General features: G+C 40.7%; 1 protein-coding gene across 3 annotated transcripts in view; it reads right to left on the bottom strand.

Moving 5' to 3' along the window:
- The window catches only part of LOC107385003 (plexin-A2), a 121144-nt gene extending 106707 nt beyond the window's left edge, over positions 1-14437 (bottom strand). The window contains exons 1-2 of one of the 3 annotated variants that reach the window (XM_054731852.2): positions 14087-14437; positions 13507-13661 (exon numbers count right to left, since the gene is read on the bottom strand). The gene's annotated coding sequence lies outside the window, so the exon portion shown is untranslated. The other 2 variants (XM_015958561.3, XM_070549497.1) reach the window with 2 other exon arrangements.
- Between the last annotated feature and the right edge of the window lie 1319 nt (positions 14438-15756).

The raw sequence follows: 15756 nt of genomic DNA on the forward strand, positions 1-15756 counted from the left end.
AACTGTCTGAACTGCAGGAGGCCAAACGGTTTCTGTCCACATGATCACCATCTGGCAGCGCAGAAACATGCAGGAATTTAGTGCCGGTAGGTTTTCCGTAGTTTCCACTCATAAAACAGGATTTTAAAAAAACACTACAGTATTTGTAAACAAATGTGTGCACCTAACAGCTATAAGCTCAAACAGGATGCTTTAGTTTTGGGTTTAAGCAAATATACATACGTGGGTGTACTGGGGGGGGGGGGGGCAGAGCTGTACACATCACACATGAATGGGCTGGGACGGCGCCAGTTGCTACAGAACCTCACTTCCAAATGAATAAATGAAGGCAATTAGTAGATCTGTTTACAATGTTATGGAGACAGAAGTAGGTCAAACGTAGTTGACAGGAGGGAGGAGGCAGCCAGCGAGCCAGAGCCGGGGGCTGTCGCCGGTACCTACAACCATCAGTCGAGGAATTAGGACGCCGCTTTTATTAATGATGACTTTTAAATGAATGTCATTCTGAATCACAGGAGACCGGTGGAGTTTATTAGAAAATGCTGTTTAGTGATCAGCTCAGCGTGTTTTATCTGTGTGTGTGTGAGGGGTGGGGGGGTGGGGGGTGGGGGGGGGGCAATAGGCTTCCTGCCTCATCGCAGAAGTACAGAATTAGGCCTCAGAGAGTAGAGTGTAGGACCCTCACACTGCTGATCCCCCAGAGGACATGTTCGCTTTGATGCCACATGGAGGAATCTCAGTTTAATTTTCATCATCTACAACGTAGTCAAACAGCAACAATTTCCCTCCAGACATGTTTCCCAACTCAGATTTTAAAAAAAAGTCTCAAACACACTATTAAAATTGATCACACTGATACCTCTGAAACTCAGCAAGTTGCTCCTGTGTTTTTATTGTTACTGGGAGCTTGCTGCATGCCCCGGTGTTATTTTTATACCGGCAAACATGACCCATAGCTGCCTTTTTTCTGCACGCTTGTAGTTTAGTTTATTGGTCAGCACAGATATTGCAGGCTTTAGGGCTCTCTAGCCAGCCACTAATCTTGCTGTTAGAGTAGAGGAGGCAGTCTGCAGGGAGCAGTAAAACGGCACTACGTCATCACAACACGCTGGGCTTGTATTAAGTGCAGGAAGCTGCAGGAGACCCGAACAGAGGCAAATGTGACATAGGGGACTCATTCCAGCACATCATCAACACCGTAAGCAGCCCGCGCTGCGATCCATGCCATTATCTCCGAGCGAATGCATAATACATGCAGATAGGCCGCTATGTCTGAGATAGCTGTAAAGAGCAGGGACCAGATGAAGGGCGCTGCTAGATTTATCTGTGCATTTCTCCTCCTTTTTCCTCCTCTTCTCTTCCATAAATCTCATTGTCAGCTTTTTCTAGGTTGACCTAAAACTGGTTCGTCTCAACTGTCGAAGCCCTCCCAGTTGCATATATGATAAGCAGAGAGGGGAAAGTCAAAGTGACCTTCAGTGCCGTGACGAAAAACTGTGCAGTTTGAGTGCAATAGAGGGTCTTCTATAATTCAGTGATCTCAGAAGAAGACAGACAGAGCTGTGTTTGCTTTGGAGCTAGACAGCTTCTGTGCTGCATCGACTGGCCCTTAACCTCTAGGTGAAAGAAGAGGAGCGAGGAGTAAATGGAAGAGCCTGATCTGGATTTATAATCATAATTGTAACTTAACAGGTTTAAGTCTGAAAACAAATAAATGTGCTTCAGTCTTTAAACAAATACGGAACGGCTCACTATCTCTAAGCTGTTCTGTCATTCTCTAAAATAGCAGCAAATTTATTGTGTTCTCCCGGTTATCTTTCTCCGTCTTTTCTTGTCTGAGTTGACTTTTCTGTAAAGCAAAGCAATACTTCCGCTCAGGCTGATTCACTTACAGATGTGCAGGGCTAAATTGCTTCTGCATGCATAAATCATAAGGATCTGACAGGGAAAATTCATTGCATTTGGCAGAGACTGGACCCCAGCAAGGGTAAGAGTGAGAAAAAAAATAACTCCAAAGCAGAAATGCAGCATGTCCACATAGAGCTGCGAAGCACACATGTCCATATTTCTCATGCCACTGCACACGGAAATCAAAGAACTTGTCCCATAGAGGAGCGATCGCATGTTTTCTCTGCTTCCACCATCTCTGGCCATATGGCTTCATGGGGTAGAAGATGCCAAGGTTAGGAGTAGCTGGCATGAATAACTCCCATCAAATAAATTACAATGCAAAAGGAGCAGCTGCTGCATCCTCTGCTGACAAATAAGCCAACAGAGGCAGTGATGGACAGCGAGTGAGGTGCAGGGAAGGGAACGTTCAAAGGTAGACGTTTGACTGATTTCACAACTTTTAATTCAATCTCTGAGCTTCTGTTGTTAGAAAACCATCTATGGATTTCATCCAAGGTGCAAAAAATTGAAACTAAATATCTCATTCAATCATTTTTCTCAAAAAGGTCCCTCAGCATCCCTGTGTGGTGGACAACGTCCTGGCGTTCTCCTTAAAGCTGGGGAACCTAGTTTAGAATTTTTAAAGTAGCTTTGAAAATATTTAAATGTGACTAAATCTGACCCTGTGGGTAATGTTTCATAATTTTAATTCCCCTAAGCCCCGCCCCTGCCCTCTACAGCCAAACAAATCATCTCCGTCAGCCCAGAGCATCAACTAATGGAGTTGCATATCCACTAAAGGGAGCTATCAATCAATGAGAATGTGCTCCAGTACCCAGCATGCACTGCGGGGTGAATCAACAGTCAGCTTGGAACACCAACCTAGTTTAAGGTGGTTTTCCAGGAACACTCAGAGCAACTTGGACTGATGCAGCTCGGCCCAGCCGCTGTTCCCAAGGGCAGGGTTTGGTGTTGTCCCTCTACTCAGATCACAGGTGGCTCAGGAGTCTTTTGCTTTCTGTTTCACTGCTTGCAGTCATTTCCTGGTTCAGAATCTGATAAAAAGCCATAAAACTGAGATAAATGTCCAGCGACACCAACGTTTTTCAGCTGAGTTGTGTTTCTGTGGAGCATACAGGTTACCTTACTCTGTTTAATGATCCCCTCATGCTATTTTGTCATGAGTAAAAATCGTGCACCCATCCCCGCCCCCCATTACCTACTTTCTGTCATGTAGCATGGGAACATATCTACATTCAAATGGGCTGACTCAAACCACGCTGTACAGAGCCGGTTTAGGATGAGTAGTGTTCCTAGAAAAAAAGGCTTTAGAGTAGCGTTTAACCTTCTGCTACATTGGACTATTGTAGCGTTAGCATGGGTGTGCTAGCCTCGTGGGTACCAGGTTCCTGCAGGTTTTAGATGTTTCTCTGTTTGAACAATGCAGGTTTGACTAAACGTCGTGTTTAGCAGCTCCTGCAGAACCTGATAAAGGCAGAGGAGATAAATCAGCAGTATCAGGTGTGTCTGAGCAGGAACAGAACAAAAACATTACTTGTTTGTTAGTGCTACAAGGCTATTTGTCTGCATGGTATGAGGTGTGGCTTTCAGCTCCTTCCAGAAGAGAAGGGGGTGCAGGGGTGTGAGCCACATTCATCCAAATTTCAAAATCTCCTCCTCCTTGATGATGATTCACCATCTTTACGCCAGCTTTCATAGTCAGATAGCCCTGCTAAAAAAAGCCGTCATATGTAATGTTTTGGATGCCGATATGTTTATGTCGATGTTTATTCATTTAGCAGACGCTTTTATATGCTGGTCCAGCATGGGATCCTGGTAATTTGAGTCTGGACCAACATGTAAGACCATCATCCCATACTGGACCATCATGGTATAGTGGTCCACCAACTACACCAGCATTAAACCACAACACATGCCGGTGTTCCGACTATCCGTGCTCCCCGTCGAAATGTGCTACTTTGGGGAAATGCGCAGGCCGACTATTGCGACACAGGCTGTTTACAAGTCGAGACGCGCTACCTGTGGAAGTTTATGTTTAATCTTGTCACTTATCCAGTTACTTTCAACTCGTCGAAGGTCACAGTATTTCTTTAACTTGTTTTATTAAATTACTGTTTACTTGACAGTTAGCTTGTAAATGGCTTCTAAAATATCGTTATTATACTGTAAACAAGAAATTTCTCCCATTGTTTACGGTCATTCACGGAATACAAACACTGTATTTTTCATAAATAAAACACGACAAACACTGTATATTTTTGCTAATAATTATACTACAGTGTTGTATTTTTGAGGAATATCATCTATTTAAAATAAACAATTCTTAATAAGCGTGTTCCTTTACTGTAAACAAGAGACTTCCATTGTTTCTTCACAAAGGCGGTCATTTTCACGGGCTAGTTTTTGCCTGAATCTAAAAACTTTCTACTTCCTATTTAGGCTATGGAAACAAAGTGGGAAGACATTTTCAACTTTCTATCCTTGTGAACCTACCCTGATGGATACAGCAAGTCTCAAAACAGAATCTCCGGAGATATTCCTCTAAATCTGCTTTGAAGGGTTAGTGTGTGTGTCTGTCCTTCCTTCCTTCCTTTATTTCTTGTAAATAAACACCATTAATTTTTTTCATTTTGAAGGGGAACTTTTCTTTGGAACCAGGAGGGTCATCAAGACCAAAGAGGAGGCGTCGTCGTCGTCGTCTGCTGTTTGGGAGCTGGTTGGCATTGACTTGACGGGTCCATTGCCCAGAACATCAGATGGTCATCAATATATTCTGACTGCCACAGACTACTTCTCAAAGTGGGTTGAAGCATTTCCACTTAGAAGCAAGTCAGCAGCAGAAGTTGGAAGGCATCTATGCTCAATAATCTACAGGCATTGATGCCCAAAACATATTCTGTCCGATCAGGTGAGAATGTGTTGGATCAGGGCAGAGAACTTGTAAATGAAGTGAGTGAGTGAAAAGCTTAGAAAAGCTGTTTGCAATATGTATTACATGCCAAATGATTTCTGTTTATTATTGACCAACCAAAGCTAAACCAGAAGATGGGTCAGCTGCTTGGTATTGAGAGGAGTGTCACGGCTGCATATCATCCCCAGACAGACGATCTAGATGAAAAGAATAACGACAACATCAAACAGGATATTCTATTACGAGACTTTTGGATTAACACACATTTTCCTGTTCAGCAGTTTATTGTTTTTGTCTGGGTTCTATGCTGACATTGTAGTCCCTAAAGAAACTGGTCAATGGGCAACAGGACAACTGGGATTTGTTTTTGGAACCAACATCATTTTCTCTGAGGTCAAAGGTTCACACCACAACAAAGTGCTCCCCATTCCTCCTGATGTATGGGAGAGAAGCTGCCTTCCCCTCAGAGGTTCCAGTGAACTTACCGGTGAGTGTTTGGTTTGTATTTGTAAAAAAAAATATGTTGTCCAGTTTTATGGCTTCTTTGCTTGATAATCTGTCAAGAATTAATCAGTATGACATTCATTTCAGTAAAAAATGGTTAGCCGTAATTGTAAGTATGACTGAATTATTACTATATTGTAAAAGACACCAACTGGTCCTGTTTCCTTAACTATTTAGATTTTCCCAGTTCATTCAATTCTATTTTCCTTTCCACGTTTAATTTTAGCTCACCAGCATCATCCTTCCCAAGGAAAACACACATTTGGACTTTATAAAAGAGAAAACTCAAAATATGGATGTTGCTATGAAAGCAGCAGAAGACAACTCAGAGAAATCACAACAAAAACAGAAGGAGGCATATGCCAAGAGGTCCCAGAAGAAGTACAAGAATGTGGTGTACACCGCTGATGATGAAGTTCTTCTTCTAAACATGAGGAAACGTAGAAAAGGGGGGAGAATGGAGCCAGATTTCTCTGGCCCATAAATAATATAATCTATTTGTGGGAAACTAGCTACCCTAAAGAATTCAAAATTAGTTTGATTTGATTACTGAAAAATGTCCTGTTGTCCTTCTGTCTAACATTAGAAATTTCCTAAGAGTGCGGGGGTCAGTGATGGTGCTGAATGGACAATCAAGACTCTGGAGCATAGTGTCCAGCAAGACTCCCACAGCTGTGGAGTTCTTGTGTTGAAGGTGGTTTTAATTTAATAACATATTAATAAATAAAATAAAAAATAACTAATTCAATTGGAAAGTTTTATGATCAGAAGTTTGCAGCTAAGCAGAGTACAAACTAGGATAAGTATCGGATGCTATCTCAATACGGTAACATACTGGTCAGAATAAAGCAATACTGTAAAATGTTCTTCTTCTTGCTAATGAAAAGAAAAAAGATCCATAAATTGTTGAGTGAGTAGTTATCTGTGAATGTTTTTGGCACTGTGCAGGAGTACCTTGTTGTCTGATGTTTCAAATCATGTTTTTCGGGGTTTTTTTTAGTATTCTGAGCGCTACCTTACTCAGGGCAACATTAATGGTGTGCTGACCACTCTGCCTGAAATGAAAGTGTCAAGGATGGCAATAGTCTGTGCTCTTCTTGAGTACTATGGTAATATAAGACAACAGATGGTCATTATAATGTGCATTACAGTAGCTTAATAGTTTTCTCTGAATGGTGTATTTATTAGCGATGAACTGTGACTGATAGGAAATAAGAACATTTGTGTTTACAGACAATGCAGTGGATTACTGTTTGGTTTGTTCAACACTGGAGGATGATGCGTACAAAACCATGGGTGAAATGGTAAAACAAAACATTTATGATTTTTAGAATTTCTAATATTCTATTTTTTATAATGATCATCATATTAAAGAATACAGTTGATAAGTGAACTGGCTCAGAAGCGGTCCCAGTCAGTATTGCTGATTCACCATTTGTCACTCATTTCAGGTGCAGTGTGAGCTGTGCAGTCAGTGGGCACATTTTGACTGTGTCAGCTATAACAAAGACTGCCACACAACTTATTCACAATAAAAATGTTTGCGGGAGTGACTGGTATTGTTAGAGGTCTATGTTTATTCACAACAAAAATGTGTCTCCGGTCTAAAACTGGTTCATTCCTACAGTACGCTTAAAGTAAGGTTAAAGTGCTAAACGTGTTTTACCTGAAGACAGCTACTGTCGATAGTGTTTTAGTGTAGCCCATAAATGTGTCCTTTAAAGTAATACTTACCAGGACAAAACAAAAAAGGAAAACAACACAAACAAAAATAAGGGTAATAAGAGGGATTTACATTCATCATCAAAATATGTATCCAAATAAGAGGGTAGAAATGAATAATTCTTAGTTGGCAATAAGAATAAGAATACCTTTATTTGTCCCTCAGTGGGGAAACTGCATTATTGCAATGGCTCAGGTACAGCAGGATTTCACAGTAGTACACAAGATATCACACAAGAGTGCATAGTAATAGTAAATTAAGATAATTAGAAATAAGAAATCAAAGCTAAGAAACCAAATAAGGTTTGTACTTATGTCTGATTTGTTTCAATGCATGACATATGCTATTTATGATAGGATTATTATTACATAGACATTTGTTTATATACCTTGGTCCAAGGAGTGTTGCACTTTAGGCATATAGATATGAGTCCTCTTCTCCCATCATCATTAACCAGTCTGGTACTAATAGTGTTTGCTCTCCCTTTGATTTTGCCTTGCAGGTGTTTATTTCATTTCCTCTAAATGCTTTTACCCCCCCCCACCCCCACCCCACCCCCCCACCCCAAAAAAAGAAATAATTTGGAGTTACAGGTTCTTGAGCAATAGTGGGATATTTTGAAATAACTACAGAGGTTGTGGAAGAAAAATAACTTTCCCTTTAAGTTTGTCTACTAAAGGAGTAAAAAATTACTTTCAAAAGCGAGATGAAGTCCCTTAAACTAATAACAATCCCTAATACCTAATAACTTTGGTATTGAAGTAACAACTGTAACTTCAGTATCAAAGTTATTTTCTCTAGAGAAACTTTAATAGGGGAACCATATAAAGCGACATATGAACTGGCATCAAAACACTCTCAGACCAGTTGAGTCGGTATCCTGAAAGAGTCCCAAATTAATATCCAAAAGTTTTATATTATACATATAATAAATGTATCATAGTTGTATAATAATCTCCAAAATTATACAATCAAACAAATAACTATAAGAATTGGGGGAAAAGCATGTTTGTTCTATGTGGATTAATTTGCCTAATAAAGGATTAGGTAGAGAATTAGAACGGTAAGAGCTAACGTCTCACAAATCTCCATTTTTATTAATCACTTTCTCAACGTGGGTGAAAGTAGTTGGTAAATCATCATTGTTCTGAGAATATTCAAACGTTTTTAGCAACTAAGGGGTTATTTTTTACAAAATGACTAAACTGCATCTTAAACTATCCACTTTTTTCATAAAATAAATTAACAGTAGCTACCGATTTTCAGTAAACCTGGACATACTGAATCAGCTGTTGAAATGAGCGTTGGTAGGAAAATTCGACGAGGAAGCACGGATAGTCAGAACACTGGTCTATGCTGGTTTTTTGGTCAGGAAGAAAGTAATCTGAAGCTACAAAGAGTGGTGAGATCTGCTAAAAAAATAAAACGACCAGGAGTGGCCTCCCTGCAGAGGACATTAACAGCAAAGTCAGAACCAGAGCAAAGCACATGACTTGTTCACCCTCTGCCCTTCAAACATAAGGCTGAGCAGCCTGAAGACCCTCATTAGAATATGAAGGAGCAGTTTCCTCCCTGAGACTGTGAGGTTCACGAACTCTGACCCTTAAGCTGTCCTCTTTAATTTGTTACACTATGTTTGTAGGTGTTTATTAATAGCTTTGGTTATTTTTTTATGTCTAAGGCTTTCCCGTGTGACACATTTTGTTCTGTGACATGCTTTTGGATAAGAAAATTAACCAGAACGTGAATTATCTTGACTCATCTCCGTGGTCTGTTCTGCCTGCTTTGTTTCTAATTTTAACTCCATCAGAAACCATTCTGTTTCCCCAGCTAGTTGCCCATTCATGTCAAAGAAAACCCACAGAAATAGTTGAAATGCAACATTGGTGGATTTTTCAAATAGGAGCTCCCTGCAAAGGACGCTCCTTTGTTACACTAAATCTCAATACAACAAAATATTTCTAAAACAGCATTAGTTCCCTTCATTGCAACCTGTCCTTCTTAATACAGCTTGTTTCTAAATTAACATAGAATTCCCAGAGTCCGTTAAGCCAAATCCTGTCTGATTTGCAGCTGCCAGCGTCGGCTCATGCCGCGGCCTCAGAAGTCCAGTTTGGTGCGATATGTAATCTAATGAGAACTATTTTGCAGATGTTCCCACTGGGTGATCACATGGGCATTTTTCTGGAAACTGCTCCCTTCTTTTCCTAAACAAGCACAAGCAGGGTGGTAATTACTCAGTCTTAAGATACAAAAGAAGAAGAACAAATTTCCTGTAATGCTGCAGCTTTTCCAAATGCACAATGTTACAAATCCAGAACTTCAGAACACGCTCTCTCATTCTGAGAATCTGCATGTTCATTGAGGTGTGAAAATATTCTTTCATGTTTTGATTTCGTTACAAACAAAACCTTTTATAAACAACATTTGCAAGAATTTAGTTTGTTTATTTTTAATTAGGATGAAATAATAAGGTTACATAAATCCCTACCTTTGAAATCTCGAGAAAATTTCTTCAAATCCATAAAAAATAAATCTTCCAAGACTACATTAATTTACAAGCATCTTAAAAATATTGCCAAGTACTAGAAGTGTCATAATCACGTCTTTAGTCTTTTGGTGTTAATGATGGGCTGTAGATAATCAGGCAGTCACACTTCAGTCAGAACTTGTAAAGCATGTGGTGTTTCAAAGCTTATTTAATTTGGACTTTTTGTGTTAAAATAAAGAAAATGGAAATCACATTAACTCCTATATTTTAATGGGATTTTTTTCCACATTACCATGACCGTGAAGTGTTATGTTTTTAACATTAACATTGCTTTAATTTTAAACTGTTTTTCTCACATCCTGATTTGTACTGAAACGAAAACTTGATTTGAAGACACCAAATCTGATGTGAACTACTTGTTAAAGGAGTAATCAGAGTTATCTATCATGTTTAAAGGTCCAATAAGTATGAATTCTGCATTGAAAACAGTCTGGCTTAATACATGTTGGAAGGAAGGTTACATTCAAATAGAAGTCCTTCTCAACTCAGCTGGGGGGTTGTCAGTTTTATTTCTTTAAAAAAGGCCAAATAGGAGATGTCACTGTTTACAACCAGTCCCACCTCTATACTTCCTGGTTCCAGAGCCAATCATATGTGAGCCTGCTGGGCTGCCAAGTCTGTGCTGGCGCTTGTAATTCTACATTGGCTAGCAAAAAGCTGCAGGATTGTGGACCTAAAAGTCATTTCTCGTACCCCTAAAAAGCCACAGCACTTTTGTTGTACTCTAATATCGGGTAAAGATGTCTAGAAGCTAATATTAAGCTAACATTAAGCTAACGTTGAAATAGAAAAAAAACTGGCGGCTCTAAAAATGTCTCAAGTTACTTATTTGCAATTACCAACACTTTGACGTGACAGTGAGATGTATTTATCTATTCATCAACTTCCTGTGTATGACTTATCTAGAACCTTTTGGTGCTGATCCTTAACTGGCAACAGCTGCTCGGAGCGGACTCATTTGTTTTGGTACATAGACTGCAAGTTTGACCACAAGATGTCATTCTCACTAAATGCACCTTTAATGTAGAAGTGCAGAAGAAGCTATAAGTCTTGATTTTTGTAGTACTTATGCAAACAGTGATGTAAAAGACATAATTAAAACATGACAAAAAATAAAAGTTATACACAAATCAAACAGGTTTCCATCTTTCAAAGATTTATCACATTCCTAATTTTTAAGTTCTGCATCAAAATTTTTCAGCGAGAAAAAACAAACATGACATCCTTCAACTTTGTCAGCTTTTCCAAGAACCATATGCGGTCGGCTTAAATCAGTGCCAAAGAAAATTATGCAAAACTCACACATCAGCAAAGTTATTGCTGTTTGTATCGACAACAGAGTGCAATCTGGAGGCAGTGCACCATATTGCAAGAACGACATCAATGCATGCCGAGTGCTGCCAAAGCCGCCATCTGGCAGGTGAGTTTCCACTTTCCACTTGCACGACTCCTCCTCCTTACTCCTCTTCTCTACTGTTTAGTTTCCAGTCTTTAAAATTCTTCTTCTCTCCCTCTACACGTTTCCACCTCTCGCTCTTCTCTACATGCAAGCTTCTTTTCTCCATCTGACCATTAAAACTCCCTTCAGGCACAAATAGTGCATTGAAATAAGCAGAAGTGTGAAGATTAAAAGGGGGATGGAGAAGAGAAAAGAGTGAGGGCAGCAGCCAGTTTAGCTGCACCTAATGATCTGCAGTATTTTTGTTCTCTACATTTGTCTCTTCCCATCTGCCATCAGTGACAGCTGGATCTTTTTGTTATCTCTCTTCTCTCTACTTCTGTCACTTTTCTCTTTTCTCTCCAATGTACACACTTGTATGCAAAGTCACATCAGGTGCAAACACACACACACACACACTGGGGCCTCCACATTGTTTCCTTCCTCAGGCTGTGGTGTCTGAACAGTCGTGTTCAATCAGCGTTTCCAGGGGCAACCGGGGAAGCGAAGGGTGGAAACGGTGAGGCTTTGAGGAAGGGGGCTCTCCATCTATGGGTGCTAAAAGCAGGTTTCTGTGCACTCACACCACGTAATTGTGTTACACACACTAATTTGTCTGATGTACTGTTGCAGACGCTGCTCCACATTTGCCCCTGACCCACATCTGCATTCCCAGATACCGTATTTTCTGGACTATAAGCCGCTACTTTTTCCCACGCTTTGAACCATGCGGCTTATAATGAGGTGTGGCTTTAGTCAACCAGAAAGGATGGATGCTGGAAAGTCTAATGAAGGAATGGTTAAAGGAGTGCTACGGAAAGCGCCCAGGAGGATTTTTTTCACAGTAAAACAGCGCTGCTTGTTTTCCCAGCTTCACCCCGGCATGATGACAGCAACACGGACAGCGACACTGACATCGCCACAGAAAAGGTATGTGATGAAACTCTTCTGAGGCTGTTCAACTCCAACACTGAAGAAGATGACTTCAGTGGTTTCAGTGCGCAGGAGGACGATGAATAAACTAATCAATAACTTTTCTGTTTTGTTTGATACTGATCAGTTCAGTTACGTTCAGTTAAACTACATTTTCAAATCAGTAGATTTCTGCGGCTTTTAGCCCGGTGCGGCTTATACAAGTACAGTTCCATGTTTTTTTAAAGAACTTAGCAGGTGGGGCTTACAGTGAGGTCCGTTCCATAGTCCGGAAATTACGGTACTTAAATGACCTCATAATCAATGAGACGGATTCAAATTGAAATCAAAAGCAGTTTTTCTTTTTGCTTTGCAGTTAAGAAGTCTTTTGTTCCCCAGCATTTTTTTTTTTTTTTTCGTTTTCTTCGATCCCCTCAAACTTACAGTAGGTCATTAATCTCTGCAGAGGTCTAAGATAACACTTAACTCCTTCGCTTGTGGGTGAAAGTGACAGAGACAGATGTTCTAAATTACTTCACCTCCACTGGTCCAGCAGACCCCCCCAGGGGGGACAACACTCAACAATAATGCACTTTCACCTGCATTCCTTCTACTCTACAAAGTGCTATAGTAAGCTTGGCTGAGGATTGAAAAGTTAAACCACTCCTGGAAAGATCGATGGGCAGTTTGGCTTTTTTAGTGTGAAATAACCGGAATTTTTGTACGTTATGCATTTTGCACGTAAAATGTCCAAAGGCTGATCGTTATTGAACAATCTGCCTCTGAAAGACCAATCGCTTTAAAAAAAATGAGTAAAAAATGTCATGTGACAACCTGAAAACCAGCTTCTCCTAGAAATTATTTCTTCCCTTCATTTCAGTTTTGTGAGACTTTTCTAAGTAAAATTTAAAAAACTTAAATCTTTGTGCATCCCAGAAAAAAAAAGGAAGTTATTATTATATTGGTCATGATTCTCAAAATATGTCCAAACTAAGGCGTTGCTCTTTATGACTGAAGTGATGCTTTTCAGAATTCATCACAGGCTTAACCTTAGTTAAATTTTTGGTTATCAGTGCAGCAGAGACAGAAACAGAGAGAATGTGGAGATTTGTTTAAATCCTAAAATTAGCAGACGGCTGATAAAATGCAGAAGCACATGACAGGAATGAGAAGAGTACATCTCTCTCTCTCTGTCTCTCTCTCTCTCTCTCTCTCTCTCTCTCTCTCTCTCTCTCTCTCTCTCTCTCTCTCTCTATGTCTGTCTCTCTCTCTCTCTCACGCGCGCGCGCGCACACACACACACACACACACACACACACACACACACACACACACACACACACACACACACACACACACACACACACACAGTCTACCCAGTCTGGAGGGACCAGGAGAATAAAAGCTCGTCCAACTGGCTGGCCAGATAAGCCAGACCAGAAAGAGTACACAGAGAAGAGGGGCTCATCTGGCTTGCATGAGGGGTGAGAGTCAAACAGCTGTGAATCCAACTCACACTCCTTCTCATCCAACCACACACACACACACACACACACTTGCCAGGCCTTGGGCAAAGATGCACTTGGTCAACAGCATTGTTGAGGCTGGCACTGATTACAGCTCTGTGCGCTCTCTGACTCAAGCTTCATCTCAGCTCCTGCTCAGCCTCATCAGCATCCCAGTGGCTTGCACTCTGCCCCGGCTGTCCAGGCTGTACGGGGAAGCAAGGCAACAGTGATGGTTGAATTTTTCTCCAAACCTAAATACCCCCTATTTCATGCTATTTTTATTTTGGCCAAGCGATCCGATCTGATACACAAGCTCAGGAAAAGATCCTCACAAGCAGGCTGTTGCAGTCTTTGTCTGGAGTGAATGAACTCTTGTGAGTCAGATCTGATCTGCCTCTTGTCTGAATTTGTTTCAAGCTTAAGCATTTACTCTGATTTCAGAGCAGCAGCTCACATCTGCTGCAGCTTGTCACTGCTGGTCAGCAGATATTCTGTTCCCCCCCCCCCCCTCCTCCTTGGCTCCTGCATGCTCAGTCTTTTCTCATCTCCCAGCATCAGGGGTGCATCAAGTCGATTCAACTTTCGCCGTTTGCAAAGTGCAGAGAGAAATGAAAGATAGACTACTCACCTTGGCACAGCAGGAGATCCATTCATGAGGAGCGCGGGTTTTGCTGCGGGAGCGTTCGGGTGGAGATCAGAGACAGCTGGATGGATGTTTTCTACCCTGGCGCGACGCGCAGCTTGGACCATCCGGAAAGCAGCGAGCATCTCCCTGTCGGTCAGGAGCAGGAGTCGGTATCGAGTCACTCCCCCTCCTCCTCTCCTTCCGCGCTCAGGGACTGATCATCTTCTGTAATTGACTTCCGCTGAACCTCTGGCTCTGTCTCCGGTGCTACACGGAGTCACCCATCAGTTCACTTGCACCTCACGTACGGTGTGCGCTTTTAGACCCAACCTCCGACGCGTCATCCCGTGGCACAACTCGGGGCGTTTATTTTACGCACACAGCAGAACTAAAGTCTCTGTGAATGTAATAGCCATCGATATTAAATTTCATTAACATAAATGACCTAAGCCTTGTATTTAAGAGTTTCGAAGTGATAAAATGATCAAAATAAGAGTTTATTATGTGTCACATCAGATGGTGACTTGAGTCAAATTGCTCGAGCTGCCGTTAAACATGCATTCACATATTTTAACTATACGCCAAAAAAATTCCCCTGAGCAATTTTTTTTCCAATGACTGATTTGATGCTTGACAAGAAATGAAAAGTCTAATCCTTAAAGGACGTAAGTGTAGTGAAACCAGAAGCGCATTTTAAACAAAATCACTGCTTTTTATGTTTACAAAATACCAAATGAATGCATGTTGCAGCTTGTACCAGCGTCCAGTGAAATACTTCCATCTGTAGGCAGCGCTTAGGCACTACAGATGGTTTGGTGTCCAAACTTTTGAAACCGAGAACCAAAATCACCACCGTTCATAATCCCCATTGCCCACTAACATGAGGTTTTATTTAATAACTTTTTTCTGCTCCTCAAAATAGAACTAAGATATGCACAGAAGTCAAAATATGAAGAAAAAACGATTAGAAATTGTTCATCTACATAAAAAGCTCACTAGATGACATTTATAAATCTAAAGATGCAAGTTGGAGCCGCAGAATATCAGCCTGAGGGCCACAAATGGCCCCTGGGCCGTGCAATGGACATCCCTTCATCTAGATACTATCAGGCTTTTCCTTTCTTTTTTAAACAATAATAGGAAAAAACAAAACAAAAAAAATAAATGACAAGAACAAAAAGCAGGGGATGCAGGTTACAAAAACAAACAGATTTTTTTACATCTCTCTCAAAAATGTCATATATTTTTTGCTATTTCCTCCAATCTGTTCCCTCAATCCTTTATTCTGATCTCACATGTAATTTCTTACTTTCTTTTATTTTCCATATTACCCATCGTTTTTGTGTGTCCACCTTAAACCGTGTTTGTGGTAGTTTTCTTTGCAGCAGCAATATTATTCCATGTAAACTAGCTACAATACTTTGCTGCAATAAATAAAATTCTTTAACTTGTGGAGAGAAAAGACTATGGTGAGGAACTAAATGCAGTCACAGCTCCAGAGGCAGGTGCACTACATAAATAATGGATTTTGTTTCTTGGGCTGAAACAAAAAAGAAACTTGATGTGATCGGAACACAGCAAGAGATGGATGACGAGCTGAGAAAGAGCAACCGAAACCTGGGGTTGTATTTAATGAATGAGGGGAACAGTTGGGGGATGCTATGAGCTGAATG

Source organism: Nothobranchius furzeri, chromosome 3 (assembly GCF_043380555.1).
Source record: "Nothobranchius furzeri strain GRZ-AD chromosome 3, NfurGRZ-RIMD1, whole genome shotgun sequence".
Taxonomy (NCBI): domain Eukaryota; kingdom Metazoa; phylum Chordata; class Actinopteri; order Cyprinodontiformes; family Nothobranchiidae; genus Nothobranchius; species Nothobranchius furzeri.